Raw genomic sequence first — 20,926 nt, forward strand, 5'->3', positions numbered from 1 at the left:
CCACCCCAAAAAAGGAGTGGGGACTCACCCACCTGTCTAGCTACGAGACCCAACCTCGTTTTCCTTCCTTGTCCCTGAAGTCCAGCCCCGAACATTCTTATGAAAACTTGTACCCCCCCGGTCCCCCGATCCTCTCCAGTCCTTGGGCCCTTACCCCGAAAACGAAAAGAGGGCCCCTTGACATTGCCTCCGGGGGGGGCAACGCCGCCAAAAAAAACCCGGCCTATTTGGGGGGTTTCTTTCCCATTCACCCCCCCCCTCACCGGCCTCTACCGTCCCCCCGGGTGGGACTGTGGTTCTTGGAGACGGTGGATGGGAAGCGGGACCAGGGTTTCCGGATCGCACCGCGACTCCGGCACCCGAACCTTGTGCCTGGGCGCGGACTGGCCCGGAAGGCAGATGACACTTGTTTCCAGGTTATTTTAAAGGCCGAGCCTTCCGTGCCCCCTCGCGGGCTGCAGACGCCGGATCTGAATTCGGGGACGAACCCCGACTCGGCTGCTCCTCCGCTGCGCGTGGCCTTTCCCTCCGGCCGGGCCGGGCCGAGCGCCGCCCCCTCCTCCCTCCGCGGCCCCACCTCCCGGGCAGGGAGAAATGACACGTTAAATCTGCAGTCCTTTGAGATGTCTGTTTTTAGCAAAACTTGGGCACCAATTACCGTGTTTTTTTAAAAAAGAAGAGGGTGGGGAAAAAAATTCTGCAATTTTATGTTTTTGGATTCAGCAGCCTTGCCTTCTCGGTTAGGACCGTGTCCGTAAGGGGTCCCGTTGCTGCCGCTGTGACAGGTTATGATTCTGGTTGGTGTTGCCCTGTTATTATCGTCATTCCTGTTGCTTAGAGTGTCCACAAGTCCAGACACCAAAGTCTTTGACTTTTTGGCTTTAAAATTTTTTTTTTTCAATTTACAGTTGACATTCAGGATCCTAGTGTTTGACTTTGGCTTTAATGATAACCTATTGCAAGAATCCTCAGGTGCATCGCTCCCAGCCGTGGGGCATTTTCACCCCCTGAAAATAATCATTACGTTTATTGAGGGCTTCTTGGGGTGAGGCTCGGGGCAAGCCTTTTGTATGTTTTATCTCAATCAATCTAAGCCAATGAGGGTGCTCTGTGTCCCGATTCCCCCTTTTAAAGAGGAGGCTTAGGAAGGTTAATTACCTTGCCCGGGTTCACACAGCTAATAGCTAATAAGTGGTGGTGTCCGGATTTGAGCGCAGGTATTCCGACTCCAGGTGCTTAATAATTAAATTAGTATGGTGAATCTCTAGCAAGGAGCGAGTCTAGCCTCAAGTAACTCTTGCTGGGCGAAGGGCTGGTGCTGAGTTTTTAAGGTTCAGAGAAAAAAAGTGCATCTTAGGTTTCCCACTAGACCTGGTTCAAAGGAATAAAAAAAAGAAACGCACAAGACTAAAACTGGGTGGAAACCTGCAGGTATTCCGTCTGAAGATAAAAGATCACCACCACCTTCTCTGCTTCTTTAACAATTGCTTAAGCTCCTGCCTGTGCCTAAGCACAACATAAGCCCATCTGGTTTCTGTTCTTTATAAGTTTAGAATTTGGTGCCCTTATTTGTAGTTAAATTTTTATTTATTTTTTTTACCCAGTGTTTGATACTGAGTCTGTTGCATCTCATGTGACCCATAAATGCATGTGAACTTAACTTCAGTCATGTTTGACTTTTGCTTTTTTTTTTAAAATATATTTTATTGAATTTTTACAGAGAAGAAGGGAGAGGGATAGAGAGTTAGAAACATCAATGAGAGCGATCAATCAGCTGCCTCCTGCACAGCCCCCAGTAGGGATGTGCCCACAACCCAGCTACATGCCCTTGACCGGAGTCGAACCTGGGACCCTTGAGTCCGCAGGCTGACGCTCTATCCACTGAGCCAAACCGGTTCGGCGACTTTTGCTTTTTAAGTGTTGGTATTCTAAGCTTAGTGGATGGCGTGTAAGAGATGAATTGGTCCTCTTCTACTCCATACAAAGATAGACATCTTTGAATTCATCACATGTTGGCTGCCCGAAGTTCTTCATTTGCAGATATAGTTCTGGTCTTCCGTGTGTGTGTGTCTCCTGTGTGTGTGTGTGTGTGTATGTGTGTGTGTGTGTGTGTGTGTGGTCCTTGCCCTGCATAAGGTCCTTGCCACCATATATATTTCACTTCATGGTATCCTCTACAGCAGCAGTTCTCAACTTTTCACAGGGGTCGCCTAAATACATCCTGCATATCAGATATTTTACATTTACGATTCATAACAGTAGCAAAATTACAGTTATGAAGTAGCAACGAAAATAATTTTATGGTTGGGGGTCACCACAACATGAGGAACTGTATTAAAGGGTCGCGGCATTAGGAAGGGTTGAGAACCACTGGCTCTACAGGATTTTGCAGAGTCCCATGTGTTCAGTAAATATTTGTTATTTAGTTAATTGAAAATATGAAGTCCATAAGTTTCAAGACTGGTTCTATAGAAGTCAAAGCTAAAGAGAAAAAAAACATACCCAGAAGGTGGTGTTGTAAAATCACAGAAAAATGGCTTAATATCTATTAACATTAAAAGAAAATCTTATCTGTGTAGTGTTAGCTAAAGTTAACTTCACTGCATATAGCGTCCCATTTTATCCAAATTACCGGCTTCTTTAATCCCTTCCTTGTACAGGAGAGATGGGAGGTAGAGTGTCTTTTTCTCTATGATAAAAGGATGGACAGTGTTATTCCTTGCAAGCCTGTTGTTCTCCTTTACAGTATTTAAAAAATATATATATATATATTTTAATTGATTTCAGAGAGGAAGGAAGAGGGAGAGATAGAAACATCAATGATGAGAGAGAACCATGGATCGACTGTCTCCTGCACACCCCCTACTGGAGATGGAGCCCACAACCCGGGCATGTGCCCCTGACCAGAATCGAACCCAGGACCTTACAGTCCGCAGGCCGACGCTCTATCCACTGAGCACACTGGCTAGGGCAGCTTTATAGTATTTTTGAAGTGTTGTGATATTCTCCCCAAAGGCAGCTTGAGGGGCTAAGGTTTACCTGTCTGTAAGCTGTCATTAATTCTCTTCCTCAACAGACTTTTTATTGAGCACCTACTGTGTGCCAGATGCCGTTCTGGGAACTGGTGATACAGCAGTGAATAAAACAGACAGAAATCCCTGTTCTCTTTGAACTCCCCCTTCAAGTAGGGGAGGCAGACAATAACCATATTAGCAAAATTTATAGTGGTGATACATGGTAAGAAAACAGGGAGGGGGGAATATTAAGTTTTGGGGAGAAAAATTAGGGTAATAGAAGTTTTAGATAGGGTGGTCAGAGGAAACCTTGTTGAGAATGTGACTTTTGAGTAGAAATCTGGAGGAAGTGAGGAATATAGATCCAAGAGGGAAGAGCATACTAAGAAGAGGGAACAGCAAGTGCAAAGGTCCTGAGGTGTAGGCGTGGGAGGGGGCAGATAACATCATATTGATTGTAGTTCTAAATATGTATTTATTAATATAGTGAAAGGTACAGAACCATGCCATGATTTTGATGAAGAGTTAAAGATAGGAAAACTGAGGTTCAAAGAATTTTACTAACTTACTAAAAGGCCATATAGCCAATGAATACAGAGCTAGAAATTGAACTCGAGTTTGTTATGCTAAGCCTTGCACAGAATATGTTGGCAGTGGAATCTCCAGTACTTGATGTTCAGACTTGCTTTTGGGTGTATGCTTTCTCCTATTTGTGTGCAGGATCTTTGCTCAACCCTGGGAGGCCTTGGAACTGATATTTGCACATACATATAGCTTTTTCCTGGAATTGTGCTCCTGGCTACCAAGTCTTCCTTTTTCAGTCTCCAAAGTTTCCTGGTTCAAAATTTATGTTTAATATAAACCTTCATGTTGGTCTCCTTCAGAGAGGAAGGGAGAGGGGGAGAGAGAGAGAGAGAGAGAGAGAGAGAGAGAGAGAGAGAGAGAGAAAGAAACATCAATGATGAGAGAGAATCATTGATTGGCTGCCTCCTGCACGCCCCACACTGGGGATCGAGCCTGCAACCCAGGCATGTGCCCTTGACCAGAAATAAACCCAGGACTCTTCAGTCCACAGGCCGACACTCTATCCACTGAGCCAAACTGGCTAGGGAGGTCTCCTAAATCTTAATTGGAAAGCAGTGGCAGGATCACCCTGGATATGAAATTATTTTTTAAAAAAATTTTATTTAGGGAGGCTTTAAGTTATTATAGCATCTTACATATTTTTAATATGTGTAGTGTATGTTTCCCATGTAGATAGAACTCAAAGAATCCATATGCTTTAAATCAGCATTTGAGCTACAATGCACTTTTAAGGGAAACCATATTGACTGATGGTACTACACAAGAATTTCAAGAGTGACCTCTTCAGATTCCAATCAGGGCAACAGAAGAGGCCGTTTTTTCCTTTTGATAGGTTTGGCAGACTTAACCCACCTTGAATTTGGCTAGGACATCTGGGCTAAAATCCTGGCGCTGGCACCAAGTACCAAGGAATCTTGGCCATAATTAGTAAAGAACTTTTTTTTTTTTTCCCCAATCTCCATCTGGCAGTTCCAGAAGGACAGATTCCACTCACACTAACTCAATGGGTGGGTCCGTTTTTTGACTGTGTTATTGTGGTTCAGCAACAACATCTTGCAAGTTTTCTTTGCAGAATATTAGGAAGGAGGAAGTAGGCCTGTTACAGGATCCCTACTGGGAACCTTCTCCGGTATGTCTTTCCCTGGGGAAACAAAGGCATTCTCAACCACCTCTTCTCAGGAATTCGGATGAGATTACAGAGAGACGTGTTGCGGCCCTAATGTTTTCTAGAAGCAGAAGGTTTAATCTGCTTTGGATTTGAATTAAGGAGTTTTGATACTTGTACTCTTCTTTGCTTGCTTATGTCTAAGTATAGCTTGGATTGGATCCCAGTTTGAACTTTGCCCATTTTTTACACTTAAAATTGCCAAGCCCTTGACTTACTGTGTCTCCTCGGAAGTTAAGGGCTGAAGAACCAGATGTTCAGGGTGCATACCACCCGGAATCCGGGGTTTGGTGTCTAAAGGACATATAAGAGGAAGGCCACTTTAATGTTTGTTATCTGATTCTACAAATCCCTAGTCAAGTAGTGCACTGAAATATTTGGCATATTTTTTTTCCTCTCTCAGAAAAGATAAGAGGTATTAGGGATCTTTTCCTAAATATCTTGTAATCAAATCTTTTGGCCTCCTGCATTCTCTCTTTAACTTGACCGGGAATCTAACTCTCAACCCTTTGATGCTTGGTCCGACACTCTAACCACTGAGCCACCGTCCAGGGCACCTCCTTACCTAAGGCAGTAAGGAACCTATTTTGATTTTTTTACAGATTATAGAATAAATAAACTTTGAAGGCAGGGTAGTTTGTTTTTTTTTAATCTTTTTTACAGCCTCAGTGAAAGAAAACTTTTATCACTAAGTCTCATGCATGGGTGTATCACATGAAGCCATATTGATAGTTTTTGTTGTAAGGCACACATGGCTTGCTTAGGTTATTCCACTGAGAATCTAGTATCAGAGTCAAATTTAGATTTTAGTTTTTTAGTGAAGTTATTATTTTTCTTTGAGGTTCTCAGGTTTATTTTTCTCCTTATGTTTTACAATTCAAGTGACCCTTAAATTTTCATAACATATACAAGTTATCTTATAATATGTGGGTTCAATGCATAAGGCATAAAACACCACAAAAAAACCCACAGAAAAAAACAAATTATTCATAATTCTACTGTCTAGAGAAAATCATGTTAGTATTTTAGAATATGTCCTCCCAAATGGTAAGATCTCGTTCTTTTTTATGACCTAGTAGTATTCCATTTCAGAATTTCCTTCCTTTTTAAGGCTGAATAATAATACTCCATTGTGTGCATATACCACATTTTGCTAATCCATTCATCGTCAGTGCTTCCATGTTTTAGCTATTGTGAATAATGTTGTTATGAACATGGGTGCACAAATATCACTTTGAGATACTGCTTTCAATTCTTTAGGGCATATACCCAGAAGTGGAATTGTTGGATCATATGATAATTCTTTTTAATTTATTGAAGAACCGCCATGCTATTTTCCACAGTGACTGTATCATTTTATATTCCCACCAACAGTGTACAAGGGTTCCACTTTCTCAATATCCCCTGCCAACACTTACTTACTTTCTTCTTTTTTATTTTATTTTTTAATTGCAGTTATCCTAATGGTTGTGAGCTGGTATTCTTAGTGTAGTTTTTACTTACATTTTAAAAAATGATTAATGATGTTGAGCATCTTTTCATGTGCTTATTGGGCGTTTATATAGCTTTGGAAAAAATGCTCATTTAAGTCTTTTGTCCAGTTTGAAACTGGTTGTTTGTTTTGTTGTTGTTGAGTTTGTCCATTCTCTTTCATTTTGTAAAATATATTTTTATTGATTTCATAGAGAAAGGGAGAGGGAGACAGAGGGATAAAAACATCAATAATGAGAGAGAATCATTGATCGGCTGCCTCCTGCATGCCCCCTACTGGGGATCGAGCCCTGCAACCCGGGCATGTGCCCTTGACTGGAATCGAACCTGGGACCCTTCAGTTTGAAGGCCGATGCTTTATCCACTGAGCCAAACCGGCTGGGCCATCAATTCTCTCTCTCTCTCTTTTTTCCCCCCTCCATTCCCCATCCCCCTCAATTCTCTTTTAATTCATATATTCACCAGGCATATATTGAGCACCTACTGTAGGGAAGCACCAGCTCCGATGTTTGGGGATACAGAGTTGAGTAAATCAGGCACTCATCCTGCTCTTGGGGAACCCAGGGCTATTAATGGAAGTGAGGTTAAGAGCAAGAATTCAGTTTTTTGCCCGACAGAAAGCCCAGCTCTGTTACTATATGGAAGACCTTGCATAAACTGCTCAACCTTTTGGAGCTCAGTTTTCTGATCTATAAATTGGGGATGATGGCTACTTCCTATACTCTTTGTGAGGATTAAATGAATTTATGTAAAACTGAGTACATGTTAGAACTCTTCTTTTTCCTTCCCTTTAATCCCTGTATTTTCCTGACTTCCCATTACTAAAGGAATGAACACCTTAATTTTTCTTCTTTCATTTAAGTTAGATGGGGAGAAAACCCACTTCTACTACCATGGGAAATGAAAACCATTCTTCCTGCCATGGTTTAGAAAGTTAATTGGAGTAGTAGTGCCTTGCTGTACTGAAGGGCATATTTTATTTTTGTTTTTTTTAAGTAATATTTTTTATTGATTTCAGAGAGGAAGGGAGAGGGAGAGAGATAGAAACATCAATTATGAGAATCATTGATTGGCTGCCTCCTGCACGTCTCCTGCTGGGGATCAAGACCAAAATCCGGGCATGTGCCCTTGACCAGAATTGAAACCGGGACGTTTCAGTCCACAGGCCGACTCTCTATCCACTGAGCCAAACCAGCTAGGGCGAGGGCATATTTTAAATGAACAGTTGTCACTGAAGAACTTGTAATTTATGAGAAGTTAAATATTCAGCATGGAAAAACAACTCGTGCTCCTCATGTCAGAACTTGTGCCTTGCCAGATTTCAGGCCCTTTAGTATGTTTGTCAATTTTATTTTCCACAGCTTAATGACAGGTGTGTGTGTGTTGGGTGTCTTTCCAAGGTAGAACCTGCTGTGTGTCTGTGTAGATTATCCAACAGCTAAAAAATAACCAACAATGAAGTTGGGTGTTAAGATCCAAATGAAAACAATTTCTTTTTGTTGTTGTTTTTTTGTTAATCCTCACACCTGAGGATATTTTTTCCATTGATTTTTAGAGAGAGTGGAAGGAAGGGGGAGAGACAGAGAAAGAGAAACATCGATGTGAGAGAGATACATCGATTGCCTTCTGCATGTGCCCCAACTGGGGCCTGGGATCGTGCCTGCAACCACGGTACCTGCCCTTGACTGGGATCGAACCCGGGACCCTTCGGTCTCAGGGCTGACACTCTATCCACTGAGCCAAACTGGCCAGGGTCAAATGAAACCGATTTCTAGTTTCCATTTACAGTGTGTAGGGTGGTTGTGTAGAAAACTATCGTAGGGACTTGTGAGTAAATTTAGCGGAGTGTTATTTTCTCTTGAAATAGCCAGGTATCCTTCCGTAGGTATTGTGAAAATAGAAATGTGGTTATTTTTTCTGTGGGCTCTAAAGACCTATAATCCTAGGGTGCTGGGGGAGCCCTCAATAAATGTACATCACTCAGAGGGGAAAAAAGAACATCCCTGAGGGAGGGGGTGGGGACGGGACCTGTAGCAACTCTTAAATTTGCTCATTTGCAAAGTGAAAATAAGAAAGCCTTTATAAAGAGAAAAGAACCAACATGAAGCAGTTGACGCTTGTGTGAGTTTTCTTTGTGCCCCTTTCTTGCTCAGAACAAACAGTTGGTATGTGTTTGCTTTTAGTGTGGGCAGATCAGAAACTTCTACTCATCAGCATACTTTATGTAGGTCAGGAGTCTTTCATTTGGAGGTTGGGGTTTAATTCCTAGGCTGTTTTAAGTAACTGTGACCCTAACAAGTGATTTCACTGTATATTTATATCTATTGAATCGAACCCGTGACCCTTCAGTACGTGGGCTGATGCTCTAACCACTGAGCACTGGCTAGGGTATGATTTCACTTTTTAGAAGCGTTTTCCTCTGTGGTAAAATGAGGAAGTTGAACTAGATTGCCAAGGTCTCTTCTGAGTCTAAAATTCCATGATGCTATATTAAGCACGTTTGCTCCTTTTTACACATTAGTGTAATTGACTGCTGTCGACCTATTAAGTTCTTCTGGGAGATACTAACCAGGCCTAGTCACTTCAGTCCCTCTTAAGATCCATCTTAAGCTGGTGGTATTAGAGTTACAAAGCCACTAGGTTTTGTAGGACCTTGTGTAAATGAGCAAAATAGCTCCAATTACTCAGCTTTTCATGGCTCCTCCCTATCCCTTTTTCAGTTTTTTTGCAGATGGAAGAACTTTAGGAGGATGCTTATATATATATTTAAAAAGATATATGTATTTTATTGATTTCAGAGAGGAAGGGAGAGGGAAAGAGAGATAGAAACATCAGTGATGAGAATCACTGATCGGCCACCTCCTGCACGCCCCCCACGGGGGATCGGGCCTGCAACTCGGGCATGTGCCCCTGACCAGGAATCGAATCTGGGACCCTTCAGTCTGTCTTATCCACTGAGCCAAACCAGCCAGGGCTGGTTTGCTTGTTTTTTTGCGTAGATCTGAGTAGCAGGAATGAAAATAACTATTCACTCAGACTGGGGTCTATGAAGATGTTCCTGGTTGCAGGCAGTTTGCACCATGGCACAGAGTTCCAAAAACCTGTCTAATGCTCCAGCTCGCTTTGCCTCGACTGGGTTTCTGCCCCCTCCTCCTCCTTTTTAAAAGTGCTGTGGACTTTGAAACTCTGGTTACAGCTTGCATTCTATACTATGTCATACACACTCTAAATTTAGAAAATGTAATTTTCAAGCACCATAGTAATTTTTCAAAAGGGTTAGGTCTTATCTATTTATACCTTGTTCTGACTTCATTCAGCAAACATCCTAAACTTGAGTCTTTATTTACTTACAATTTTTATTTTATTTTATTTTTATTGATTTCAGAGAGGAAGGGAGAAGGAGAGAGAGATAGAAACATCAATGATGAGAGAGAATCATTGACTGGCTGCCTCCTGCACGCCTGCTACTGAGGGTCGAGCCTGAAACCCAGGCATGTGCCCTTGACTGGAATCGAACCTGGGACCTTTCAGTCTGCAGGCCAAGGCTCTATCCACTGAGCCAGACCGGCTAGGGCTACAATTTTTATTTCTGAGCTTGGCTAGCATGGCTTAGTGGTTGAGTGTCAATCTATGAATCAGGAGGTCACCGTTCAATTCCTGGTCAGGGCACATGCCCTGGTTGAGGCCTCAATCCCCGGTGTGGGGTGCGCAGCAGGCAGCCAATCAATGATTCTCTCATCATTGATGTTTCTATCTCTCCCTCTCTCTTCCTCTCTGAAAAAAAAAAAAAATATATATATATTTTAAATTTTTTTTACTTCTGACTTCGATAGAAAGATGTGGTAAAGCTTTTTCAGTATCTTATTGTATGATATTCTCAAGCCAGCACTTAAGGTTGGTAGGCCGATTTCATAAATTGCTTTGTAAGTTAGAAATTGGAAATACCACTTCTTGTAAGCACCATTTGAATTACGGAGCCAATTAATTTTCTGCCCTTACTGGCTTGTGTCAGTCCTTTAGTGTCTAAAATGGGCTTTTACATTGTTCTTTGTAAACAACGACTGCACTACTTGCTTACCTTTCATCTTTTGTACTTTATCCTTGCTGGAGAATGCAGTTTGTGTTTTTTTCATTGTTCAGTTGATTTTAAAGCTGTTTGAGTCTGGCCTATTTAAGAACTTGTATCCTATATTGTGTATGCAATAAATACTTACATATGTAGATAAATATCGGTGGAAATAGGTCTTAGTGGTGCTTTCGCACAGTGAGGTGATAGAAGGCTGAGGAAGAGCCAGGGTTCTGTTTCCTGGAGTCTCCCTGACATTGGTTGGAGGGCGTTCCAGTGAGTGCTTTTCTTACGAGTCCAGAGTGATGACAGCAGGAGGGCCTGGATAGATGTGAGCGAACGCTTGGCAGGTTCCCAGGGGTGGAAACCTTTGAGGAGATATCGGTGTTTATGAATATTCTTGACAGTGGAATTAAAAAAGGATCGTTTGCACGGCTTTAATATTCAATAAACTCTGGTTCAGTAATGCACCATTGGAAAGGCACACAGATCTGAAATTAATAAGGGATGCCCCTTGTAAGGGAGGACGGTGAGGGCCATGTTTTTGAAGAATAGACACATGGCTCTTTGGCGTTAGTGTAAGTAAATCCTGTAAAACAAGGGAATAAACTTGATGGAGAGATGTGGAACTGAATGGACGTATTGACAAGTGGTGCCATAGTTAAGTTGGTGTCTTTTTACATTTTACCTGTTTCTCTCGGGTCTTCTTTTCCCTTCCTTGAACTGATTGTATTATTTTGTGTCATGCTTTATAATGGCTGGTGAAATGTGTCCATGTAGCAGTACAACAATATAAGTTATTACCAAGCTTGTGGATTAGCTGTAAGTTTATCAAAGGCAAAATAACTTGAATGAACAGTGAGAGAGGCCTCAGGCAACTCTCACTCCTTAGGAGGTTCTGTTTCTTTAGCCAGGTGGTCCTTGGAGAATGCTGGTACTTTTCAAGCTACAATAAAGATGCTGCCTTGCCCTAGCCAGTTTGGCTCAGTGGATAGAGCGTCGGCCTGGGGACTGAAGGGTCCTGGGTTTGATTCCGGTCAAGAGCACATGACTGGGTTGTGGGCTCGGTCAGATGTGCAGGAGGCAGCCAATCAACTATTCCCTCTCCATCATTGATGTTTCTATCTCTTTATCCCTTTCCCTTCTTCTCTGAAATCAATTAAAAAAACCCAACAATAACAACAACAACAAAAAACCCACCACTATTTCCAGATGCTCTGGCCTCCTGAACATATTTGCTCCACCCTTTTAGGCATACCCCGTGGAAGGACAGAGTCAGCTCTCTGGAATATGGACTCTCTTTCTGTCTCTTTGCACTTGGAAAATTGCTCTCGTTCACTTTCTATGTATGTTTATTTCTGACAGGGCGAGACCTTTTTCCCTGGCTCATCTTTTCATTATTCCTCAGTCTTGGAATGCACTGCTGGAGACGGTGGGATAAAGACATTTGGAATTTCCCCTTCTATCGTCATAATCACCAGCCTTAGTAGACTCACCTCCCATGTGTAAGATTATTTAAAATATATATATTTTTATTGATTTCAGAGAGGAAGGGAGAGGGAGAGAGAGAAACATCAATGATGAGAGAGAATCATCGATCAGCTGCCTTCTGCATGCCGCCCACTAGGGATGGAGCCCACAACCAGGGCATGTGCCTTGACTGGGAATTAAACCAAAACCTCCTGGTTCATAGGTCGATGCTCAACAACTACTGAGCCATGCTGGCCGGACCCATGTGTAAGATTTTAATGTTACCCTTTAAAACATTTGGTCTGGCCCTACCAAGGCATTAGGGGTGAGTTAACTATATGTTTGACCAAATACAGCAGGCTAATTTTTAAGTCAATAATTTTATATGCCCCTCGAATGATGTTATAAATATCTAAATGGCCCTTGGCAGAAAAAAGGTTCCCCACCCCTGCTTTAAACCAACCACTTGCTGCTGAAAACAAATGGCTCCAGTCCCCGTGTTCCCCACCCCCCAACTTGCTCTTCTCTCTGGTTTATCTCACTTGTTACAACACTCATTTGGAGCAATGGTCCTTCTGTGGCCCATGCCCTAAACTGTGCTTGGTGACATCACACACATTTTCTCTGTGTTCAGGGGCAAGCTTCTGGGAGGCCAGAACAATGACGAATGATGACCTTAGGTGGCTTCATGTTGCTCTTGTCACCTTGACCAACCACTCATGTCCTTGACAGATACTCTGTCCCGGAGGTGCTTCCCTCTCCATCCCCCATGGAGTATTCTGTGTCTTTATTCAGACTAACTGGTTCCCCGGATGTTAAAATGTTGGGACAGTGCTCTTTCTTCCCTGGTCTTACATTTTAAATTATAGTCAAAGGCAATTCACCAAAGGTTTGGGGAGAGAGGGAGCGGGTATCCGATTAGTAAGAAACAAATAACTTAAAAAAAATTAAAACAAAAACAAACGAATAGCTGATACCAAAGTCATATCCTTTACCTCTCTCCTGCAGTTTTCCTTCCAGTCCCCAAGCCTGTCTTTCCACATGTTCTTATCACGTGGGATTGGTTTCCTGCAGTTGGAAAGACAGCAAAAGCTACGCTGCTTCAGTAGAATTGTGCTCTCCCTCCCTTCTTTGTGCTTGAAATGCTGCCTCCTGCTCTATTGGCCTTACGTCTGCCAGTCTCTCTCAGGTTCCTTTTTTGTATCTTGAGACACACTTATTAAATTTTCATCTGTAACTCAATCTTCGTACTTTGCTTTGAGTTTTGTGTGGGCGTATTTTCAAACTCCTGGCGTTGAGCTGTCAGTTTTCCTGGGCCTTGTGCTATATAAGCAGGGCTTCTTCAGACGTATCCCGTCAAATAGCCCTCTTGCTGTAAATGCTATCTTTTCCTTTTTTCTCTTCAGATCAGTGAAATTATTCACAGTTTTATATGCAAGGGTTCTTGTGCTCTTTCCTCACTTATGTGTTGTAATGATGTAGGGAAGACAAATGTTGCCTACCCAGGGGCTTGGGGGTATCTGATTGGTAAGTTTATCATCAGTGCCAACCCGAGAGCTACTTTCTATGCTGCCTTAAACATGTATTCTAGACCTGCACTGCCCCGTGCAGGAGCCACCAGCCAGCCACATGTGGCTGTGCAGCATGTGAGATGTGGCAAGTCCAAGTTGAGATGTGCTCTAAGTATCAAGTACACAAGGGATTTCAGTGACCTAGTATGAGAAAAAGAATGTGAAGTAGCTCACTAATAATTTTCATATTAATTACATTTTGAAGTGATATTTTGGATATATTAGATTAAATAAAATGTTATTCACTTCCGCTGTTTCTTTCTGTTTTAAAGCATGGTTAGTAGCAAATTCAAAATTACACATTTGCCTCGCATTATATTTCCATTAGACCGTGCTCTTCTATGAGAGTATAAGTAGTGTCAGGGAAGGTAATGATGTAATTTGAGACTTACAGCTCTTGCATACCACTCACTGGAGGTAGTAATGGAGCAGTTTGCCTATAGCTGCATTGGCCTACTTTCAAAAGGAGACTCCAGGGTTTGGAAATCCTCTAATGCTGTCACGTTCTTCAGATGCTTAGAGGGTGAGTTCCAGTTACTTGATGCTCTCATTTGAAATAGCAGTAGTGCATCATTTGACAGGTTCTTGTTCTGATACTGAGTCAGTGCAGAACTTTTTAGAACTCTGGTGTGTACCAGAGACTTTTCTAGGTCCTTTGGATGCAAAGAGAAATCTCATCCCCGACCACGAGGGACTTAGTCACAGCATGGTATGCAAACAAGACGCGAGTGAGTATGATTCATCGTTCAATAATAGAGGACTGCACAGCGGCTAGGGGAGTCCAGAGGAGATGATGGGGCAGGAAGTGCAGTCAGGAAAGACCCTGTGAGATGCTGCTGCTTGTATTCTTTCAGAGTCCATTCCTGAGAAAGTAAATAAAGGATGTGGGCTTTGGGTGTAGAAACAGCCCATTCAGCGACCTGGCATAATGGTGCACTTCCCATCTCTGGACATTAAGCTCAGTTCAGCTAGGATATGAGATGTGTTTAAATTGGTCCCCTGCAGGCCTATCTGCTATCAATTAGGTTTTGATAGTCTTCTCTCAAGATAAAACCTTTCGCGTTGTCCTCAGGAATCAATTGAAGAAAGCATGTAAATGCTCTTCAGGTTTGTTTCCTGCAGACTTTTCTGTATATGCAGAAATGTGCATGTGAATGAAACTGAAAGGAGGGGAAAATCGAATAACTTTGCCTTTTTCTGGTGGAAACACAAGTCAGTTTGGAAAGCTACCAGAGTGTTGTGTAATGTTTTCAGTGGCTGAAGCAGACGCGCTCAGGTTTCATTGCTGCGTCCCCGTGTGTTGGGGGTGGGGGACAGCAAGTGACACAGCATACAACAGACACTTACATAACCATGACTTCAGGGGACAGGAGCAGGCTGTGAATGAACCTCCCAAACTCAGCAATATGATAGCAGAACACAGCCTTTGAATTTCTCTCTCGCTTGGCTTGAAAATCAGCTTCGGAAACCTCTCTCTCAAACTAGACGTCCGTTACTCTCAGAACTTCTTCCCTTCCCCTCCGGCCATCAAGTTCATGGACATATAGCATGTTAGAATTAGAAGGGGGTTCAGACGTCTCAGATGCCATGTTCACAGGTAAGTCTCAGCCTGCCTGCTGCTGGATTTCCTTGGGGTCCCTCCACGGCAGCAACAGCCCTGTTCCTGGAGGCCCAGCGTGAAACTCCTTCCTGGCAGATAAGTTCATTGCCAATTCTTCGACTCTCCCTTGCCTCCCAGCAGAATTTCCGGATATAGTAAATAAAGGAGTCAGTTTGTTTTGCTGAGGGACGAAGTGGACTCCGAGGGGACTGAGGTGGAGTGTGATTTGCCTCGGATCCTGCAGTGGAGGGTGCCAGGTGATGTGGAGGCTGATCTTATCAGATTCCGTTCGTTCTGCACGGATGGCAGAGGCTTCCGCTTACCAGCTGCCGCATCTATCACCGCCCTTTCACTTGAATCCTTGCCCTTCACTTGAGTTTTGATTTGAAATCCAAAACAGTGGAACCACAAGAGGATGGCGTTAGAAATGGATCTTATCTCATCAGCATCCTCAGGTTGTGGATGAGGATATCGAGGTCCCGGAAGGTCTTGTGTACTTGTTGGAGGTCATCCAGCTGGTACAGAATCCTGGTGTTCATTTCCTAGTCTAACTTTCTCTCTCATACATTTGTGTGTTTTTTAAGCCACACATATTTTTAAATGGTCAGAGTAAAAAACAAATAAAAAACAAACAAACCCTTAAGAATTATGGAGACTACTGTTAGTTTCTGTTTGACCATAATTTACATGATGCTTGTTTTGGGGAACTGCTTGTTTTGAGGAACCTCTTATTTCTGTAAATTGCTTAAGCGTTTTTGAGGTGATGAGGGTTGAAAAGGTAGTGTGGTTTGGATTTTACTAAAATTCCTTTTACAATAACATTTTTGTGTGAAAGATGTTAACAGACAAAAGTAGAGGGAACGGTGCCACCACCTGACTGGAACAGTGATCACTCATCACTAGTCTCCTTGTGTAAGTTGAATCGGCTGTGGCACTTTTACTTATTACTCGTGTAATTATGCTTTTTTTGCTAGGAAGCATTTCTAGCTCAGGTGCTTATCCCAAAAGTTTCTTTGAGCAATTTACTTAGCCCAGATGATTGCAAACCTCCGAGCAAAGTTTTGTGTGTTTTTTTAAATCTTTTTGCCAACCACCGTATTAGGTAAGATAAGCTAGCTGCTATGGCCAACCCCACTAATTTTAGTGACTTACAGGTGAAAGTTTATTTTCAGTTTCAGAAAAGTCCGGGGTACGTTTTTCCTGAGGAGGGGAAGGGGAGGTGGGATTCAGGGGTTCAGGCTTCTTCCACGTTGTGACCCCACCGTCTTCAGTCCACGCTTCTGACATCGCCCAGCTCGTCTGCATCAGGCCAGCGCAGGGGCCTAGCAGTGGCGCACATTTCACACGCTCCTCTCATTTCATTGGCTAGCACTCAGTCACGTGGCTCCACTGAGCCGCAAAGGCAGCAGGGAAATGTGGCCTGTTACTCGAGGAAGAAAGATGGCTTGGTGACCAGCTTACCTACTGCGCATGCGTACCCACGCTCATCCCGGCCTGGTGCCGCATTTATGTTCCTACGCAGAAAGCAGCGCAGTAGAGCCCTGGCCGGTGTGGCTCAGTTGGTTGGGCATCTTCCTGCGCCCAGGGCAGGGCACATGCTCAGGTTTCGGGGTCTACCCCTGGTAAGAGGCGTGCAGGAGGCAGCCTGTGGATGCTTCACTTTCACTGCGATGTTTGTCTCTTTCCCCTCTTCTCTCTTTAAAAATCAATAAAAAAATACAAAAATCTTGCGTGGGGTGGGGGGGGTGGGGGGGGGGGAGAAAGAAAGCAGTCCAGTAGAGTCTGCTTCCTAACTCCCTGGTTGAAGAAGCTATTTTATTGTGGCTCAAAAATCATTACGTTTTCTTCTGCTTATGAAATTATACCTATTTATTAGATAAAATTTGAGAAACCCAAGAAAACACAAAGACGATATAAAAACTAACAGTAATCCCAGCACTTGGCAATAATTATTATTGATCCTCTATTATATTTCCTTCTGATTTAAGAATTTTTAACTACTTAGAAATATTAATAAAATTTCACTAATTATTATTTTATGCTGGCTTGCAAATGCCACAACTAGGGAGGAGGGGAAAACAACAATAATAACGTGGCGATTTTGCCTTTTCTCAGCAAAGATGGACTATTGCAGAGCCATGGTGAGGTTTGCACTTTTGGCATTTTTTTTTCTTTTTTCTTTTTCAAAACACACACACACACGCACCACTTTTGGCATTTTTGAAATGAACTTCTTGCTTACACATCATAATCCTTACCCTTAGTAAACATTGAGGCTGGTAAAATTTGTGGTATATTAGAGTGGCAAGGCAGGGATAATATCTTAACTTTCTGACTACTTCCTACTCAATTTTCAGACCTCTTGAATATAGCTTAATTTTCAAGGAGAGAATGCTAGTAAAAGGTGTTTCAAACTGAACCCAAATGAAAACTTGCAAACGTGAAAGATATAAAATCACATTCCTGGCAGCGAGCTGAGTTCTCAGGTGGATGTGCTATTCTCTGCTTACCTGCATTGCCTTCCAGGCCAGGAGTGGGGGAAATGCTGCTGATCTGAGATGGGAGGGTCACTTGTTGGGAGAGAAGGTACGTTTCTTGAGTCATCAGTTCTAGATCCAGGGATGCAGGACCTTCTGGTTTTTCCTTAAAGTGCTGAGGTTGCAGCCTAGACCAGCATCAGAATTCCTGTTTGTGAGGTCAGCATCATGACCTCACAGCCAGGGTTGCTCATTGTTTGCCCAGCTTCTGGCAGGATCTGAGCTGAGGCCTGGCCCGGTTCTCCAGACACCATGAGGTACCGCTTTGTCCCATATTGCCAGATTTGTGTTGACTTTTCTGTGACTTCCTGTAGATAAAAAGCGAAGACATTGATGTTAGGCCCTCCATAGTTTATTGAAAACGATTGTATAATGAAAATCACTGTTTTAAAACGTCCTCTGGCAGGACATTTAAAAATAGAAAACTCAACAGTAACGCAGAGGTGTTTTACTGTGTGAATGAGTATGTGGTTAACCATTTGCTATGGCAATGGCATTGCTATTGCCAATAACCATTGGCTCTATTTGCTGTGAAACTTGCTATCAGTTTTCCCCTTTTCTGCAAATAAACGTAACATTTTTTGTTCAGTGCAAACGCATCTATAGCACCAGGCAAGTAAACATTTGAAATGATGAGCCTTGGTTATCAGTGGTATCAATTATTTATGACCCAGAAACCTAAATTCACATGCATCACAATTGAGAAGTTACCCCCTTTTGCTTTTAATATTAATTGCTTTGCTCTTTGTACAAGTTTTAGTTGGAGTTGGAAGAAAAGGTGTTGGTTTATACAAATACCCAGAAACCTAGTCTCTGAGGGTTAATACATATAATTTTCTTAAGGATTGTGCAAGCACTTGATAAATTATCTACTCGTATCCTTTATTTAAATAGATATTGGACCCTCCTTCCAAATTTGATTCTGTGAGTTTAAGTTGGGATATTATGTGCCCTCCCCCCATTTTTTTGTTTTGTTACCTCTTTTTCTCCCTGCATATAGCATGTCAGTATTAAAGAGACTCAACATCCCATTTTTTGAGCATCGTCCTCTGTGTTCCCTATCCCGCCCCCCCCCCCCCGTAACAGTCACATGTCCCAATTTTCTTAAACGTGTGAGACCTGGAGGCTTTAATTTTTTAAAAAAAATATATATTTTAGTAATTTTTTACAGAGAGGAAGGGAGAGAGATAGAGAGTTAGAAACATCGATGAGAGAGAAACATCGATCAGCTGCCTCCTGCACACCACCCACTGGGGATATGCCCACAACCAAGGTACATGCCCTTTACCAGAATCGAACCTGGGACCCTTGAGTCCGCAGGCCGACGCTCTATCCACTGAGCCAAACCAGTTACGGCAAGACCTGTAGTCTTAAAATATTTACTTTCTTTGAGACGAGGAGCCCTTTATGGATTCAGTAGGTGTATTCCCTTTCAAATGCGTCTCTAACTGGGTTGTCTATAACACAGCTCTTTAGAAATGAGCCATCCTGTCCACAGAGGTTGTAGAAACGAAATTGCTGATTTAATAGTAACATCTAGTTACGGGGACAGTATGTAACTGCTGTAGATCAGTTTTCGTTATTAAAAACAATTCTGTGCTTTTAGCATTTATTCTTATACAGGACGAATAGAACTGAATCTTTAACTTTTGAGTTTCCATTCCCTTTGCAAGATCTCTTTTGTGGAAGGGTATCATTTCATAAGCAGGAAAAAAATTTAATGATTTTTTAAGCCACAATAAAATGGTTTCAACCAGGGTTTTTGTGGTGAGTAGTAGCAGAGGGGGCTGATCCCAGAGGCATTTTGAACTGACACCGGTCGGTCGTCTCCTGGATCAGCTGGAACGGGAACCTCTCTGTGTGCCTTGCATCAAGTGTTAGATGGCCCTAGCTTTACCTCCAAACTTGGGATTCATTCCTCGAGTCATGGGATTTTTTTCCTCCCCCTCCTTCAGGGTCCTGGTAACTAACCCATTGTGTGTTTGTTGTTGTTGTTTTTAATACAAGTGAATTTATTTCTTATCTGGATATTATTAATATTCTTACCTTTATGAGGCATATTTGAAGTGATTGCTTATTAAGAGGAATAAGTGCAGTAAGCATATGTATTATGTCTTGAGAAGGCTGTGGTCTTGAACATATCCCCAACCTCTGAAAATTTGTTTAGAACAGAAGACAGATTTGTATCTGCTTTCCTGTGCAAATAATGTGTCGTGAGAGAGGTTATATCTGAGAGGAAAGTGGGGTGCTTGGATTCTTGGAAACAATAATAGCTAACATTTGTAGTGTTTACTATGTTCTAGCGTTGTTCTGGTCACTTGAAATCTCCCCAGATGCTAGTATTTTCTAACATCTAACATGCTAGACACATGTGTACCAAACTTTGACTTCCTGGAGGGTAGGACACTTTTTTAGGGGGGCGGGGGGCACAGGAGGAGGATAGTCCTGCTTTCTGGAATCTTAAGTTTGAGTAAAGCTGACATTCTCAAGACATATAAAAAGTCTATTTCTTCTTTTGGAACTACCAAAGAGGATAGGTCTTCTAAGGGTTATTTGCTTCCCTGAAATAAATTATCTTGCCCTTTTAAATTTGTTATTTAGATCAGATCTCAGAGTTAAATCACAAACTAGGATATTATATCTAGTTCAAAATTTTTGCTTATTTCAGGCCTGGCTTTTTTTGTCTCTTAAAATAAACCTGTAGGTTACCCAGAAATAAACAGCACTGTTCGCCTAGTGTTGATGTTTAGCAACAAAGCTTCCCTGTTTTTAGGTGGAACCATAAACCTTTTCAAGAGAAGGAAGAGAGTCAGAGGGACTGTGCAGCTGAGCCATCTGCGTCCTGGAATCCCTTTCCCTCACCTGTAGTCAGTGCTTGGAAGTAGATTGCTCTTCCTGTTTCTCCCTTTTGAGAACGTGCAAGCAAAATAGTAGCTATTTTTGACTGTTTAAAAGTGAGTTGAGTTCTAGAGATAAGCATTTTATAAGTGGTTCTTGGCTTGAAAAAAATCTTAGAACTGTGGCATCAGTCAGTGGTGTAAATACAGGATTCTGGGGTGGTGTTTATATTATACTAGAGGCCCAGTGCACAGATTCGTGCACCAGTGGGGTCCCTCAGCCAGTCTGCAGGGATCGGGCCGAAACCGGTCTCTGGGTCCAGGCTGCAGGTGAAGCAGATTTGGGGCCGACAGTGCCCCAGCAGCAACCTAATCCACGGCTGATTCCGCGAGGAACTGGGCTCCCTCCTTTACTGGTCGGAGCGTCTGCCCTCTGGTGGTCATTGCGTGTCATAGCTACTGGGCGAACGGTTGGTCGGATGGTCACTTAGTCTATATATATATGCATATATATAGACTAGAGGTCCAGTGCATGGATTCGTGCACCAGTGGAGTCCCTTGGCCTGGCCTGTGCCCTCTCACAATCCAGG

The sequence above is a fragment of the Myotis lucifugus genome, unplaced genomic scaffold (genome assembly GCF_000147115.1).
Source record: "Myotis lucifugus unplaced genomic scaffold, Myoluc2.0 scaffold_511, whole genome shotgun sequence".
Taxonomy (NCBI): Eukaryota; Metazoa; Chordata; class Mammalia; order Chiroptera; family Vespertilionidae; genus Myotis; species Myotis lucifugus.